We start from the raw sequence: 17920 nt of genomic DNA on the forward strand, positions 1-17920 counted from the left end.
GTGTGTGTGTGTGTATATGTGTGTGTGTGTGTGTATGTATATATGTGTGTGTGTGTGTGTATATATATATGTGTGTGTGTGTGTGTGTATATATGTGTGTGTGTGTGTGTATATATATATATATGTGTGTGTGTGTGTGTGTGTGTATATATATATATGTGTGTGTGTATATATATATATATATCGTTTGGTATTATTTGCTGTTTCAGGCATCTACTGGGGGTCTTGGAACATATCCCTCATGGATAAGGGGGGGTGGAACTATTCTAACTGAAAAATGCAGAGACTATTGTCTTCGACTTTGTCTATTATTTTTCGATTTCAAAAAAGCATTCAGCACAGTAGAATATAATGCACATTTCCAGGCACTAGAAGATCAAGGCATTGAACAATCATATATCAGGTTTACACAGAATATATATACAGATAGCAAAACTCTGATTACTCTGTTTTTAATAAACCCCTAGAAATACCTCTAGGGAGAGGAGAAAGACAGGAGATGTGATCTCTCCCAATCTAAAACACAAACTGGGATCGAGGTTTAAATATAGATGAGAACCAACTGTATGAACTAGAAATAATGGTGAATAAAATAGATTTATACCATAGAACAGCACAATTACAAATACACCCTGACAAAGTGGATGAAAAATAAATACTGTCATGAGCACCAAATCAACTTACAAAATAAAATCATAGACAGAGTGGACAAGCAATTAAAATGCCAAAAATAGATATCAAAATAAGATCTAACTTTTTTAACAGTATCATTCTACCAGCAGTGATTACAGCAGCAAGACATGAACCAAAAAAAAAAAAAAAAAAAGGAAGAACCATGCTTAATAACTCAAATGGTAATAGAAAGAACATTATGCAGTATAAGCAAGGAGGATCATATAAGACATTGAAATAAGGAAAAATCTGGATTTAACGATGTGGTATAAGCTATCTAAAAAAAAAAAAAAAAAAAGGTGGGCATGAAAAAGGATAAAGAAAGTTGGCACGTTTTGCATCTGCATTTGTGGAGAGGCCAAAGTTGTCATAGAATCTGTGCAGTTGGTCTGTTTTCTTACAAAATCATTAAACGTAGAGCGATTTATACTGATGGGCATTGAAAACAAAATAGCTCTGCTTTGTCTATTCATGAATTGTTTGAATTTTGTGAAATGTGAGATGTTGCTACATGTATTTGTTGGATGATTATTGTTATTATTATCTGAAGCCTTCAGGGAATCGAGGATTCCTCGAGGAGGCCAGATCACTCACTCACTCACTGCTCTGTGATAGAAAAATCTTGCTCTCACCCCTTTCTTAACTTCACACAGACTTAATTTCCATAGATGCTTCCCCCCCCCCCCCCCCCTTGGCCTCTCCCCACCGTCCATATAATGAAAACTTTCATCAGCCAATAACCCACAGCACATTTTCAGAAGTTTATAGACATCTAATTATATCATCCCTCTTTGTTCTGTTTACCAGTGTCTGCATTCCACATACTCTCCATCTATCTTTGTAATCTACATTCTATTATCCCAATGTCTTCTTTGTTACTTTTCTTTGCACAATTTCCATAGTTTCTTTATTCTATTGGAATCCAGCACACCAAATCTGTGCGCAGTTGACCGGGTGCAGTTACATCAAGACTTAATGATATAAATGCCACTGGCTTTCAGTGACATTTAAAAGGAAGTGCAGGAAAAGAAGAAATATATATGTATATATAGATATATCAGAAGCAAATATTCCAGGTGTTCAAGGTGTGGGGTGTTCATCCACCGAATAGCAATATCACCGATATTACATTTTTCCATTTATTCATGTTAGACTCCCCTCGTTGTTTCCAGACTTTGCGTGACTCCTAAAAGTAAACACAGTATACTAATGCTTCATGAAGAGGGCACTTTTCATCATGTAAATAGCCCAGGTGTACATTCAAAATACATGCCTTTGAGTATTTTGAAAAGATGTATAGATGGCACAGCGGGTCAAATTCTTAGCATTCCTGTAATTTTAAACCACTCAGAAGGTGAGCTCTGAGACAATAGCACCTAGAGGCTATGATTGGTTATTGTGTCAACCAATTCAATTGAATGTTGTCATTTGTCATGAGTTGCCATTTGTTTTCTGAGTTTCATCTGTTTTGCATGTGTGAAGTGCGAACTGATGTGGTACACAAGTTTTTATATATAATATATAATATTCAATAAATGTATAACTTTTTTGCCTATATTTACAATGGGAAACAGTATTGTAGTCAAAGGAAGTAAACTTCGTCCTCCTCTTCCAAATTTTACCTTTCAGTAATTCAAATATACAAACCAAATATAGCATTTTCTATCATTATTGTTTTCTAATATACAGTATCTTAAATCAAGCACATTGTCCCCCACTCTGTGCAGATTTGGTTACAATTAATTGTATTAGACTAATTAAGATGAGCACTGATGTGCTATAAACGCTTAAAATTTTTATACATGACTAAAAATGCAATCATACGGTTAAACTAATGTGAATTTTGTAGTGCGTAAGCCATGACAGTATACCCAGCTGAAATGGGCAAGCAATGCCACTAATATATATATATATATATATATACAGGGTGTTCGGGATAAATTTGACAGTTTCGTAAGGAAAAAGAAAATCTTCTTTGTATCTATTAAATTTAATGAATTGACAAAAAAACATTACAGGCAGAGTTAATTACAATACTATCAACAAGATTTACTCAAAATAACCACCATTAGCATCGATCACAGCTTCAATTCTGCTTCGGAACCTCGAACAAGCTGATGCTACAGTCTCCCTGGGAAGGGCCGCAAAAACTGTTTTAATTTTATCCATTAACTGGGCTTTTGTATTACTGGAAGTGCGATTGGTGTCTTTTTCAACTGCGTCCCATACAAAATAATCCATGGGGTTAAGGTCTGGGGAGTTTGGAGGCCAAACATTTGGACTGGTGAAGTCGTAGAAATTTTCAGACAACCATTTTTGACTTTTCCCAGAGGTGTGGCAAGGGGCCGAATCCTGCTGCCATACATACGGCCTACCATTGGCTACCCTTGTTATCCAGGGCTTGACTACAGTTAGCAACTCCACGAACAAAGCCCGAATTCCAATGCCAGGGTTCTTCAACACCTGTTCCTGCAGATTTGCGAGGAATTCTGCTGTACGAACGCAATCAGATCGTCTGCTAGGAATCTTTCTTCTTGCTACATCCTCGTAGTCACCATTGCAAGTCTCTAGTTCATGCCTGATTGTTTTTACTGTATTCAGGGAGCATTGGGCAGCAGTCGTAATATCCTTATTTTGATGGTGGGCACGAATCATCATGATACAAGTTATTCTCTTCCATGATTCAGGTGGGTTCCAGCTATCCATCCTTTCTGACATCTTGTATATGAATGAAGAAGGGTCCAAACTTTTAAATGAAGAGAAGTGTATGTTAATACATGTAACTTACGGAAAAATATAATTAATTATAAATATGTCAAATTTATCCCGAACACCCTGTATATATATATATATATATATATATAGAAAGTTTTTTACCTTGAGTATATATTATGTTAAAGATACCAAGCAATTTTATAAGCTAGGTTTTTAATCCTTTATCCAAGTGTGTTGGCAACTCCTATAGGTAAAGATGACCTTGCTATTGCTTCTGCCTGGTATCTCCACCTCTGGGCCTGGCTCCCACTGAAGAGACCTCAATAAAGGTTGAAACTAGTCTGGGTAGTGGCCAATCCCTTAATGCATAACATTATACATATCAGCAAGGAGATGTGTCTTGCATTATGGGAGATACTGGGATAGGAGTGGTGTTAGCTTGGTCCACCTTTGCTACGAGTTGCCCAGTGTTGTACTGCTTTACCCCAATAAGGTAGTACAACACCATATTCAGTCCTGAAGATATTTTCAGGTGCAAACTTTGTTTGCTCACACTTGGATAAAGGATTAAACTAATTTTAAATTTAGTGAAGTTTGCAGCTGCACATAATGCAACTCGTTGTAACGATGGAGTAAGCTCTGATCACTTTCCTTACAATTTTCCCTAATGCACAGCACATTTCCTTGTGGAGATATATGATGCTATGCATTAAGGTAATGGTCACTACCCAAATCAGTGGGAGCCAGACCTAAAAAAAATGCCAAGGGTCTTATAAATTACCTAAACAAGTTTCCATAAGGTGCTTTGAGCTCATTAAATAAAAATATAAGGAAAGTGATCAGATCTTACTCCACCTTTACAACGAGTTGCCTTGTGTTGCACTACGTGCAGCTGCAAACTTGACTTACTTGTCTGTTTGCTTACTTGGGAAAATGGATTAAAAACCTAGCTTATAAAATTGCTTGGTATCTTTAACATATATATATGTTAAAGATATATATAACCTCAGGGGCTCACACTGGTGAGTATGGGCACAGCAAACCAGAGATAGACCTGATCTTACTTCTTTTAATATACACTTGGTATATTATAACTGTAGACTGGTCTTCTATTCTTCTTTCCTCTGCTCTCTCTTACTTTTTACTCCCCCCCCCCCAGTTCTATTAGAGCAATTCAAGGGTGAGGGGATGACTCTTTCCTCTCAAATTATATTTTCCACTACCTACTAAAAAAAAAAGGCAAGTCTGGTTGCCTCGAGGTGGCAGTCCCACCACTAGGGACACCTTGTGCTTTGGCTGGTAACTAATTCACGAGTATTGTAATTACTTTCAAGTCTCAAAGAAAGAATTCAAGGATCGCTAAAATAGAAATGACCACAGACTGGCTGAAGGTACCGAATGGAAAAGATTATCACTCGTTTTGCTACCTGGAATGTAAGAAGTTTATCTCATAAAGAAAACCAAATAGATTAAATTCTATATCAAAAGAAAATCAAAATTGCAGTAATGACTGAAACAAAATAGAAAAATCAGACAATCAAAGAAAAACCGATGACTACATACATATCTATACTGGAGTATAAGAGAGCCAGAGCAGGAGTATCACACATGATTCACAAATCTCTTAAAGACAACATCAATGGAGGCCTAAACTAGTCTGGGTAGTGACCCTTACCTTAATGCATAGTTTACATGTCTGCAAGGAGATGTGCTTTGCATTATGGGATACTAAGGCAAGTGATCAGAACTTATTGTTATATTACGGGCAACTCCAAGGAGTCCTTAGACTCATCAAGGGAGGCCCTAAACATCACGTCCAGAACAACTATTCAGCATCCACACAGTATCTATCATACTTTGCCTTGAACTCATTCACAGCCATGGCACCCACAACAGACATTGGCAGCTTATTCCACTCATTCACCACTCTCCAAGCAAAAAACCTAGTTCTAGCACCCTTGCTAGCCACCCTCTTGCCCAGTTTCCATGGATGGCCCCTAGTTCTTCCACCACCAGACCTGTTCTGAAAAATTTCCTCTGAATTAATCTTGTAAAAACCCTTCAGTAATTTGAATGTCTCAATCATATTACCCCTCTTCTGCCTATCAGCCAATTTCTGCAACCCACAGATCTTCAACCTGTTCTAATAAGGTTCATTCCATAGACCTGCTATCATCTTGGTCACTTACCTCTGGATCCTCTCTACCACCTCCCCATCAAGAAGAAACCCTGGCGCCCAGACCTGGGCACAGTAGTCAATATGGGGTCTTATCAAGGCTCGATAAAGAGGAACAATAATTTGCTTGTCTGTGCTCGTCATAATATTCTTCAGTAACCAACTGATCTGATGAGCTGATTTAGCCACTTTTGCAATGTGCCCCCTAAACTTCAACTCCCTGTCCACCAACACTCTCAAATCCCTGGAGTACAGTTCCACCAATGTGGTATACTGCTGCTATTCTTTTCACCCCAAAATGCATAACCTTACACTTTGCCACATTAAACTGGCATCCATTCTCCTTAGCCCAGTCTTCCAATCTATCCAAATCATCCTGCAAAATTTTGACATCATGTGGATTCACTATTGCTCTACCCAACTTTGCATCATCAGCAAACAAATGAACAGTTCCTCTCAGATCCTTTCCTATATCGTTAATGAACAAATTAAACAGCAGTGGTCCAAGAACAGAACCCTGCGGCACACCACTAGTCACAGGCCTTCTTTTGGACTCTACTCCTGAATAAACCACTCTCAGAAATCCCTCCATCAACCACCCTCCTATCCATCTCTCTGACCCTATATCCATCCCCATCTGCCGCAGTTTACTGATTAAATTCCATGTGGTATCCTGTCAAAGGCCTTAGCAAAGTCCAGCAGTATCACTGTAAACCCATTAACCTTATCCTGTTCAGCCGTCACTGTGTTATAAAACGTGAGCAAGTTACTGAGGCATGATCTACCTTTCACAAAACCATGCTGTCCCCCCCCATGCAGTATCCCATTATCATCTATCCATTCCTGTATTTTACTCTTGACAACGACTCCTGATATGCTGATCGGTCAGTAATTTGCAACAGCAGTCTTGGAGCCTCCTTTATGCAATGGAACTATTTCCCATCCTTCCATTCCCTCATGACTAACCTAGACCTGAGACTCAAATTAAACAAAATGGTCAAGGGCACTGACAATTCTTTTGCCGCTTCATGTGAGACCCGAGCTGGTATACCATCCAATCTCACAGATGTATTCACATTAAGGTTTTATAATATACTATTCACTTCCATTTCATTCACCTCAATTACTGTATAAGCTATTGGTTCCTTCACTCCTGCAATATCACCACCTGGATGATATACTCTTGCAAAGTGCTCACTCAGTAATTCCACTATTTCAACTGATTCAGTTACCTTCCTGCCGTCGGCATTCCTTAGAATCATTCTTGCGTATATATTTTTTTCTTTTACTTGCAGCATATTGAAAAAACTGTTTGGGATTCTCTTTAGCTTGCATTGCTAATTTCTTTTCATACTTTGCTTTTCTTACCACACTAGTTACCCTTCTGGCCTGAATTGTATACTTTTCGTGTCCCTGCAGGTCACCTTTCTCCTTAAATTCCCTCCACAGTTGTTTCTTTCTTTGCAGTTCAAACTTAATGGTGTTATTTCTCCATTTAACTCTTACTTGATTTACTATGTGGACTCTAGGTATGCAGTCAGCCATTACCTCCTGCAAATGCTCCTTAACCACTTCCCACGCACTATCAACATCCAGCCCTTGCAGTTTTACATGCCATGGCACAGAACCAAGCAATCTCCTAAGCTTGTCATACTTACTTACCAGCCCAGTAATTCCACATATACCCTGTCTTAATTGAAAATTCCACACATTTATACCACGTTTACCACGAGTTGCCCAAGTCCTGAAAATACTTCAGGTGCAAACTGTTTTGCTTACACTTGGATAAAGGATTAAATCAAATATATAATTGAAGACAACATCAATAACTATAAATAATGTAACAAAAGAATATTGCAACTCAGATCGAAACTTAATAGAGGATATCTTTGAGTGTTGTATGGAGATTCCTTAGTAAGAGGTGTGTTAGTTGAGAGTTTAACAAAATCGTACCAACCTGGTGCAAACGTTAAGGAATGTAAGCGAGTCAATTAGAATGCAAAAGTGAGAGAGTTAGGATGGTGAGTCTGTTGCCGCAGTATGATAGTGAAGAGTATAGAAGGAGGGGGCCATAATTGCAAATGAATTTATGTGTGAATTACGTAGGACGAGTGGTGTGGAGTGAGTTCGATGGACGAAAGGATTTATATAAGATGGATGTTTTACATTTGAATGGATTTGGTGTATGAAGACTTGAAAAGGTGTTCTCGAATGTAGTTGGAAGTGAATATGCAGAATCAGAGAAACTAGAGTTATTAATGGGGGGGGGGGTAGATATGCAGACTTTAAGGAGACAGTTGAGTGTATGAATGTATGTAATATGCCCAAGCGAGTATGAAAGACTATGAATCAGAATGGGATAGTTAGTATAAGGCATCAAAATAGGGATGGGACAAATCGGCTTCTTCAATTCATGTATACAATTGCCAGAAGTATTAGGAACAAGGAGGAAGAATTTTTGGCCTTGGTTGGCACTTCCAGGCTACAGGTTATTGGCATTAGTGAAACATAGCTGACAGAAGATGATATAGTTAGTGGGATAGAATGTGTAGGTTATAGTATGTTTAGGAGGTACTGAGAGAATAAAATGGGCAGAGGAGTGTTATTGGTGATAGCTGATGAACTGCAGCCAAGGAGAATAGAAGTTGTATTGCAGGATAGTGAAAAGAGCTCATTTGAGGCTATTTGGTGTGAGATTGAGACTAGCAGAACAAAATATACAGTTGGGTGCTGTTATAGACCAGGTAATGGAATGGATGGTGGAGATGGTATGTATAAACATATTGATGAAATGAGTGAATAATTATTATGGTAGATTTCAACTATGATAACATTGATTGGAAGGAGGAGAGGACACATGGGAGGAAGGAATTGAATTTTATGTGATTATTAAGGGATAACTATCTGTGACAGCATGTAATGGAAAATACTAGGGGTCAGAGAGTACTTGACCTAGTAATTGCATCCGAGAATTTGGCTGTAACGAATATGACCATGTTCCCACCAATTGGTGAGTGTGATCATAGGGTCTTGACTTGGGAGGTGGCTAAAGGTGTAGAATTTACAATTAAGACAGGGTACATGTGGAATTATCGTGCAGGTAAGTATGACAATCTTAGGAGTTTGATTGGTTCAGTGCCATGGCATGTAAAACTGCAAGGGCTAGATGTTGATAGTGCATGGGAGGCAGTTAAGAAGTGTTTGCATGAAGCAATGGCTGACTGTATACCTAGAGTCCGAATAATAAATCAAGTAGGGGTTAAATGTATGAATAATACCATTAAGCTTGAGCTGCAAAAAAAGAAACAACTATGGAGGGAATTTAAGGAGAAAGGTTACCGGCAGGCACATGAATGGTATAAAGCGCAGGCCAGGGTAACGAGTGTGGTAAGAAAAGCAAAAACGGATTATGAAAGAACATTAGCCATACAGGCTAAAGAGAATCCCAAACAGTTTTTTCGATATGTTGCAAGTAAAAGAAAAAATGTATATGGCAGAATGATTTTAAAGAATGCCAACGGTAGGGAGGTAACCAAATCAGTTGTTATAGTTGAATTACTGAGCGAGCACTTCACAAGAATATATCATCCAGGTGGTGATATTGCAGGAATGAATGAACCAATAGATTATACGGGAATTGTGGTGAATGAAGTGGAGGTGAGTAGTCTATTACAAAACCTCAATGTCAATACATCTGTGGGATTGGATGGTATACCAGCTCGTGTCGTACGTGAAGCAGCTAAAGAATTGTCATGTCCTTGACCATTTTGTTTAATTTGAGTCTCAGGTCTTGGTTATTCCCAAGGGGGTGGAAAAAGGGAAAAATAGTTCCACTGCATAAAGGAGGTTCCAAGACTGCTGTTGTAAATTACCAACCAATTAGCATATCAGGAATCGTTGTCAAGGTTTGGGAGAAATTAGTCAAGAGAAAAATACAAGATTGGATAGATGAAAATGGGATACTGTATGGGGGGACAGCATGGTTTTGTGAAGGGTAGATCATGCCTCACTAACCTGCTGACTGTTTTATAATACAGTGATGGCTGAACTGGATAAGGGTAATGGGTTTACAGTGATTCTACTGGACCTTGCTAAGGCCTTTGACAGGCTACCACATGGAATTCTAATCAGTAAACTGCAGCATATGAGGATGGATATAGGGTTGGTGAGATGGATAGGAGGGTGGTGGACGGAGAGATATCAGAGAGTGGTTTATTCAGGTGTAGAGTCCAAAAGACGGCTTGTGACTAGTGGTGTGCCGCAGGGTTCTGTTCTTGGACCACTACTTTTCAGTTAGTTTCATTAACGATTTAGGAAAGCATCTGAGAGGAAGTATTCACTTGTTTGCTGATGATGCAAAGTTGGGTAGAGCAATAGTGAGTGCACAGGATGTCAAAATTTTGCAAGATGATTTCGATAGTTTGGAGGACTGGGCTAACGGAAATGGATGTCGATTTAATGTGACAAAGTGTAAGGTTATGCATTTTAGGGTGAAAAGATTAGCAGCAATATATCACATTGGTGGAACCATACTCTGCGAGATTGATGAGGCCAGGGATTTTGGAGTGTTGGTGGATAGGGAGTTGAAGTTTAGGGGGACACATCGCAAAAGTGGCTAAATCAGCTCATCAAATCACTTGGTTGCTGAAAAATACTTTTACAAGTAATTGTTCCTCTGTATCGAGCTTTGATAAGACCCCGTCTAGACTACTGTGCCCAGATATGGGCGGCAGGGTTTCTTCTTGATGGGGAGGAGGTGGAGAGGATCCAGAGACGAGTGATCAAGATGATAGCAGGTCTATAGAATGAACCTTATGAGAACAGGTTGAAGATTTGTGGGTTGCAAAAATTGGTTGATAGGCAGAAGAGGGGTAATATGATTGAAACATTCAAATTACCGAAGTGTTTCTATAAGATTAATTCAGAAGATATTTTTGAGAATAGAACTGATGGTGGGTGGACTAGGGGCCATACATGGAAGCTGGGCAAGAATGTGGCTAGCAAAGGTGTTAGAGCTAGGTTTTTTACTTGGAGAGTGGCGAATGAGTGGAATAAGCTGCCAGTGTCTGTTGTGGTGCTATGACTGTGAATGAGTTCAAGGTGAGGTATGATAGATACTGTGTGAATGTCGAATAGTTATTCTTGACATGATGTTAGGGCCTCCCTCGATGAGTCTGTTGACTCCTTGGAGTTGGCTGAAATAATAGTAATAATCTCTGTTCTTGGATTATATGTTCCAGAGGAGGTGGAGAGATGAAGAAAGTTTGGACTTCTATAATAACCAATTCCAAAACATAATGGAGAATTTAATTTAAATGATCACATCGGGAATATGAAAATTCAGAATCATGGTGGAACTTTTGAGAATTAGTAAAAAAACAGAAATGGCCAAAGATTAATCGATTTCTCTTTCTACAGTAATCTAAGAATAACGAATACAATGTTCAAACACAAAGATATTCGAAGATTCGTTCACATGGTCAGCACAAGGATTGAAATCTATTGTAGACTATACATATCATAGCCTATAAAGGATATTCAATCCTCTCACCGGGCCTTCTGAATTATGCAATGTAGCTACTGAAAAACTTTTATACCTCCATATTTGAGCATTCCTAGTCAAATATCATCTACTCCAGCTGCCTTTCCACATTTCATGTTTTTGTAGCTTTTTTTACTTGTGTATTGATATATATATATATTCCTGGTAGCATTCCTGCTGAGTTATTTCTACCACCATTTTGTCACTGCTTGTTTCATTTAGCAGTCTTTCAAAGTAATTATTCCGACATCTAGAATATATTTATCTTCAATTCTTATATCACCTTTATCATCTCTGGTTCCTTTTACAATACTCTTTCCTCCATTTCTGAGCTTTTTCAATAGCCTCCAGAATATTTTACCACCTTCTGGATATTTACTTTTTATGTTCTTACTAAAGTCTTCCCATGACTTTTGTTTAGTCAGATTCACACAGTGGTTCACTTTCTTATATTTTTCTCTGCATTTTCTAATAGCACAAGCTGATTTACTTTCCAGGAAAACTTACAATATGTTTTCTTCTTTTCCTTCATTACTTCTTAACTTCCTGAGTTCACCATGGAGTTCTGATTTTTCTATCCTTGCCTCACAACATGTGTCTCTGGCTGAATCAATCAATGTTTTCTTCAGGATTTGTCACTGAATCTCCATTCTTTGGTTCTTGATTTCAAATTTTTTTAATTTTTTTCTTGAATCATGTTTGTGTATTTCAGTCTACTGTTCAACTTTGATTCATTTCAAAACTTTCTTGCACACTCTTATTTTCAATACAAAATTCAATTTTATCCTGCTCAGCACTAAATCATGATCACTTCCAATTTCAAATCCTCTGTATACACTTGTGTTCTGAACCAGCAGAAAAACATCACTGTCAACAATAACATAGTCAATAAGACTTTTCTCATTCCTTGCATTTTCTCACCATGTGCATTTGTGCATTTTTATGTTGGAACATGGTGTTAGTAATAACTAGTCCATGTCCTGAGCAGAAATTTATCAAGACTTTGTAAAGAGACAAAATGACTTCTGTATTCTTACATCTCAATGTTCCATCATTGCAGTTATTCTCTGAGTTGTATTGCAGTTTTTGCAATTTGAACTTCAAATTCCTTAGCTTCATCGGTTTCTTGTAGCCAGCATAATGTGCTTTGTTAATATCATAATGCCAAAATGTATAATTTTATAATTATTAACATTGCAAAGACAGTCATTATCATTTGACCACAGTCCAGACTTATTGAAATCATTCTGTAAGTGCTGTATATCAGTCTATTCCTTATTGTTCTGCCTTTCATTACATCATCAGCAAGCAATTGAACATATCCTGTTTGCTCCTTCTAGTATAATTAATACATCGATTGAACAATAATAGTCCAAACACTTATACAGATAAGTTATGGATTTTTAAGGCAGATGAAGGATGTGTGTGTGTGTGTGTGTGTGTGTGTGTGTGTGTGTGTGTGTGTGTGTGTGTGTGTGTGTGTGTGTGTGTGTGTGTGTGTGTGTGTGTGTGTGTAAAGTTCAACTCGAATGTGGAGTTGATGTATTGGTGACTGGGGAATAAGAGAGATACTGAGAAAAAGCAGCAAGTGACTAGTAACAAAGTTGTGAAAAAGCAGGTGAGTTTGCTAGTGAAAATAAGCAATTGATGATAGCACATTGTTTATATCATTTGTGCATATCAAAAGTTTGGAACAGTGAATGTGGTGGAAAATGCAAAAGATAGTTGGAACAATAGAAGAATGAAGGCAGGGTAATAAACAAGCTGATATGAAAGATTTGAACACAAGCAGTGCTCCCTCTAATTTTTGCCAGACCATGTGCGCATGAAAAATATTTTGTGCAAATTTCCAGTTTCCATCACAGTATGTGTAGACTAATGCAATATTTCCCATAAGAATGTTGCTCCCTTTTTTTTCATCTAGCTGTAGCCTGTAAAACTGCTTCCACTAAATTAATTTGCCTAACTCCGTGTAGCCACAAAATTTCATCACTGTTTGCCCAAGTTCAAATGACTGTACAGTCTAGACCATAGGTTCCCAAACTTTTTCGGGCCACTGCCTACTTTGCAAGACATAAATTTTGTAATCCCCCCCCCATTAAAATTTGTAACGCACCCCCCCCTATTATGCACACATATATACATGCTCTGTTTTCTCATTGACATAGAAAATTGACATCTATTTCTATCTGACATGGTAAATTTTCAAATGATTAAATAATTAAAATAGAAAATTGATGAAAAAAAATTGATCGTGTAAGATGGGCATAAGATGAATTAAAATGCAATATTTAAATTTCAAATGATTATCTAATCACAAAATCACAAAGATAATTAATTTTTAAATATATATTATTAATTTCTTCTATAAAGAGCCACCAACCCCTTGACAGCCTGAACGCCCCCAAATGCTTCTGATCCCACTCTAGCCCCTCTAGAAGGCTTCATCGCCCACTGGGGGGGGCAGTACCGCCCACTTTGGGAACCTATGGTCTAGACCAATGTTTCTCAAACTTTTCTGACTGTGATCCACAATAAAGAATACATTTTACACACCCATGCTATATATGTATATGATTGAGAGGCAATACCCCAAAAGGATCTGAGGTTGTACAATACAAGGCAACTCACTGCCAAGGTGGAGCACACCCAATAAATTCACCACCTTCCAAAAATTAGTTTAATATCTTATGGTTCATATCAAATAGTAAGCTGATAAGAACATATCCTACATTCATATCTTAGCAAAAAGGCTGAGAAGCAGAAAATGCAGAATGTTTTATTAGTATAAATTCTGATATAGGTGCCCCATCATCTTCAAGATATTAAACTGATTAATGGTAGGTGGTGCAGTGCCTGTAGCTTACTCCACCTTTACTGTGTACAGTACTACCTCGAGGATCAACTTTATCAATCAAGGAGCAATGAAAAACACACACCACACTTTTGTGAAACAAAAGTTTCATGAAATGTCTCCTTACTACAAATAACAAAGTAAAATCCAAAACCTAACCAAGTTAATATCAAACATGAGTTTTATTAAATTAGGAAATATTGCACTTAATGCCATGGTGTACTTACCATAAAACAGAAGAATATATTTTTATTCACAGGAAAAACAGAGTTGTGTTCACCATACCTATTCTTACAGAAGACAAATGAAAATATCTCTGTATAGTGATAAATATCACCTGCACACCATACTGCTGATTTGTGAAAAACAAGTATCTTTATCATATCACTAAATACAGTGCAAGGAGTACAATTTGAGTCTTGGTACTATATGATAACGACAATTACTGTAAATTGAAGACATTTGGAATGAAAACATCCTAACTATACACTGATATACAATTCCCATCCCACAGATGCTCTATATCAGTGATTTTCAACCGATGTGCCGTGAGATTTGTGAAATCAAATTAATTGAAAGAAATAGTCTTAATTTGCGCATTTATTCCCTTGAAGCTCCCAAAAAGGATAAGTAATTACTATTATTAATATCTTCTGTATGTAAATCAATCAAAATTATCATGAAGGTTTTTTTCTTGATCATAAATTAGTAAATAATAATATTTGGTTAACCGATCAAGTGTTGATCAATTTTATTAATTAACTGAACCAACTAGTTTCGCCACATGTATCTGTTGGCTTCTTCAGGGCACTTACATATAGGTTTAAACACTCACAATTATGTGTAACTGCAAAACTGACAAGAATAAAAACTGACTAGAATAATTACAAATAAAATAGTATCGAACGTGAGTGAAACACATATCGCGTGTACAAGATCAGCTAGCTGTTGCTGAGGAACCTTCTGTAGTTTGTATTAAAGTTCATTTCTTCCGTTTTTAAGGCTCTGATTAGGGTTTTCCATATCTCTGGCAGTATTAGGCCTTGATTTCTGTTAAGGTTCACAGTAGAACGGGTGACTGTGGCTGCTTCTTTGAACATTCTTGAATGGTAATCTTCCTCTAAGTAAGGGGAACAGCTTTTGTCCCACTCGATGACATGGTTAGTTGTGGAGAAATGAGACGATAGGCCAGAAATGTCCTGTCTGTTGTTTTTGACATAGCCAATGTGCTCCTTTTGCCTGATTTCGAGGCTTCTCGAAGTCTGTCCGATGTAATTAGAGCCACATGAGCATGGAATATTATAGACTCCAGCATATTTGTAGAAAGGATGGTTGTCTTTTGGAGATCTTAGTAGTTTACGAATAGTATCTAGGCTGAAATGCTACTCTTATTTTGTGTTGTTTGAGGAGATTGGCGAGCTTGTTGAAGATGCCACTTACATACGGAATTGCAATCGTTTTTATATATTGAATCTCTTCTTGTTCTCTTTGTGGTGGTTCAGAGAAAAGGATTTTATTGACTAGTCTTCTTGGATAGCCGTTCAAGTACAGATTGTTGGAAATAAATTTTAACTCATCTTGAAGGGTCTTGTTGTCCGTTGAGATGCAAATAGCTCTTTTCTTTAACATGTGTATAATGCTGAGTTTATCTGATATGTGGTGAGAGGAGTTAAAATGTAGGTAGCGACCTGTATTGGTCGGTTTTCTGTACACCGATAGATTTAAACTGCCATCAGTTTGTTTTTCTCTTTCAAGTTCCAGAGTGAATTTAATAGAATGATGGAAAGCGTTGATCTTTTTGAGAAAATCATATATGTCATCTTTGTTATTGTTCCATATGATGAAGATATCGTCCACATATCTAAACCAAATTTTAGGTCTAGGAAAAATTTGTGATAGGATTTTGTTTTCTAAGTCTTCCATAAAGAGGTCAGCACATGAAGGTGAGAGTGGGCTTCCCATTGCCAAGCCTGTTAACTGTTGATAGATTTTATTTTTCCAAGAAAAATAATTGGAGTTTAGGCAGTGAGCAAACAATACGGTTATATCTTGTGGGAACAAGGTACTTAAGATGTCAATGACCTTTACTACGGGAATGATTGTAAAGAGAGAGAGGTGACATCTAAGCTGGCTAGAAGATCATTATCCGATATCTTGATGTTTTTTTAGCTTTTCTACGAAATGTCCAGAGTTTTTGATGTAACTCTGAGTTGTGGATGTATTGCTGTAGGATTTTCGAGAGATGTTTTGACAATAAGTAGGTGGGCGAGTTGATTGCATCAACGATTGGGCGTAAAGGAATACCCTCTTTGTGCAATTTTGGAACTCCATAGAGTCTCGGAGTTAAAGGATGCATCGATTTTAGTTTTTTAATCAAGTCTGTTGGCCAGTTAGATAAATTGCGTAGTAATTCGTTGGAATCATTGTGATTTTTTAATGTTGGATCTTTTGACAAAGTTAACCATCTACTTTCTGACTTGTCTGTTTACCATCTTTTAACAAAAGATCCAACATTAAAAAATCAAGAAAACCGACCAATACAGGTCGCTACCTACATTTTAACTCCTCTCACCACATATCACATAAACTCAGCATTATACACATGTTAAAGAAAAGAGCTATTTGCATCTCAACGGACAAGACCCTTCAAGATGAGTTAAAATTTATTTCCAACAATCTGTACTTGAACGGCTATCCAAGAAGACTAGTCAATAAAATCCTTTTCTCTGAACCACCACAAAGAGAACAAGAAGAGATTCAATATATAAAAACGATTGCAATTCCGTATGTAAGTGGCATCTCCAACAAGCTCGCCAATCTCCTCAAACAACACAAAATAATAGTAGCATTTCAGCCTATAGATACTATTCGTAAACTACTAAGATCTCCAAAAGACAACCATCCTTTCTACAAATATGCTGGAGTCTATAATATTCCATGCTCATGTGGCTCTAATTACATCGGACAGACTTCGAGAAGCCTCGAAATCAGGCAAAAGGAGCACATTGGCTATGTCAAAAACAACAGACAGGACATTTCTGGCCTATCGTCTCATTTCTCCACAACTAACCATGTCATCGAGTGGGACAAAAGCTGTTCCCCTTACTTAGAGGAAGATTACCATTCAAGAATGTTCAAAGAAGCAGCCACAGTCGCCCATTCTACTGTGAACCTTAACAGAAATCAAGGCCTAATACTGCCAGAGATATGGAAAATCCTAATCAGAGCCTTAAAAACGGAAGAAATGAACTTTAATACAAACTACAGAAGGTTCCTCAGCAACAGCTAGCTGATCTTGTACACGCGATACGTGTTTCACTCACGTTCGATACTATTTTATTTGTAATTATTCTAGTCAGTTTTTATTCTTGTCAGTTTTGCAGTTACACATAATTGTGAGAGTGTTTAAACCTATATGTAAGTGCCCTGAAGAAGCCAACAGATACGTGTGGCGAAACTAGTTGGTTCAGTTAATTAATAAAATTGATCAACACTTGATCGGTTAACCAAATATTATTATTTACCAATCAAAATTATGTCTATTTTTTGCCAGATCGTCAAAAAAATTAAAAGAATATATTTTTAGTGTGCCTCAGAATTTTAATAATTAGTCTAGGTGTACCATATTATGAAAAAGGTTGAAAATCACTACTCTATATTATTGTTGAGAGAATACTAATTTTACAATTAGAATATAACTGAAAACATACAGACTAACATGCCATACATATATATTTACCTTGTAAAAATGTGCCCATTCAACAAAGAATTGATATAATATTCATTGAAGCAAGTTTTCACGTGAAGGGAAATGCAGGATGTGACACCGCCAGGCATGAATGTGTTAAAGCTATGAAATGTAGACGATACGCATATTTCTATGAGATTTTTCTATTATATTTCATTTAAAGAAATGTTTTTTTATGATGACTCCACACATAATGATCACAAGACATGCCAT

General features: G+C 37.2%; 1 protein-coding gene and 1 pseudogene across 2 annotated transcripts in view; one reads left to right on the forward strand and one right to left on the reverse strand.

The window, feature by feature from the left end:
• The window catches only part of LOC150108792 (kinesin-like protein KIF11-B), a 706328-nt gene that overhangs the window by 672507 nt on the left and 15901 nt on the right, over window positions 1–17920 (forward strand). The window lies entirely within an intron of this gene.
• On the reverse strand, window positions 13701–13870 carry LOC150108793 (U2 spliceosomal RNA; annotated as a pseudogene).

Source organism: Typopeltis vanoorti, chromosome 2 (genome assembly GCF_054136105.1).
Source record: "Typopeltis vanoorti isolate ZY-2024b chromosome 2, IOZ_Tvanoo_1.0, whole genome shotgun sequence".
NCBI classification, from domain to species: domain Eukaryota; kingdom Metazoa; phylum Arthropoda; class Arachnida; order Uropygi; family Thelyphonidae; genus Typopeltis; species Typopeltis vanoorti.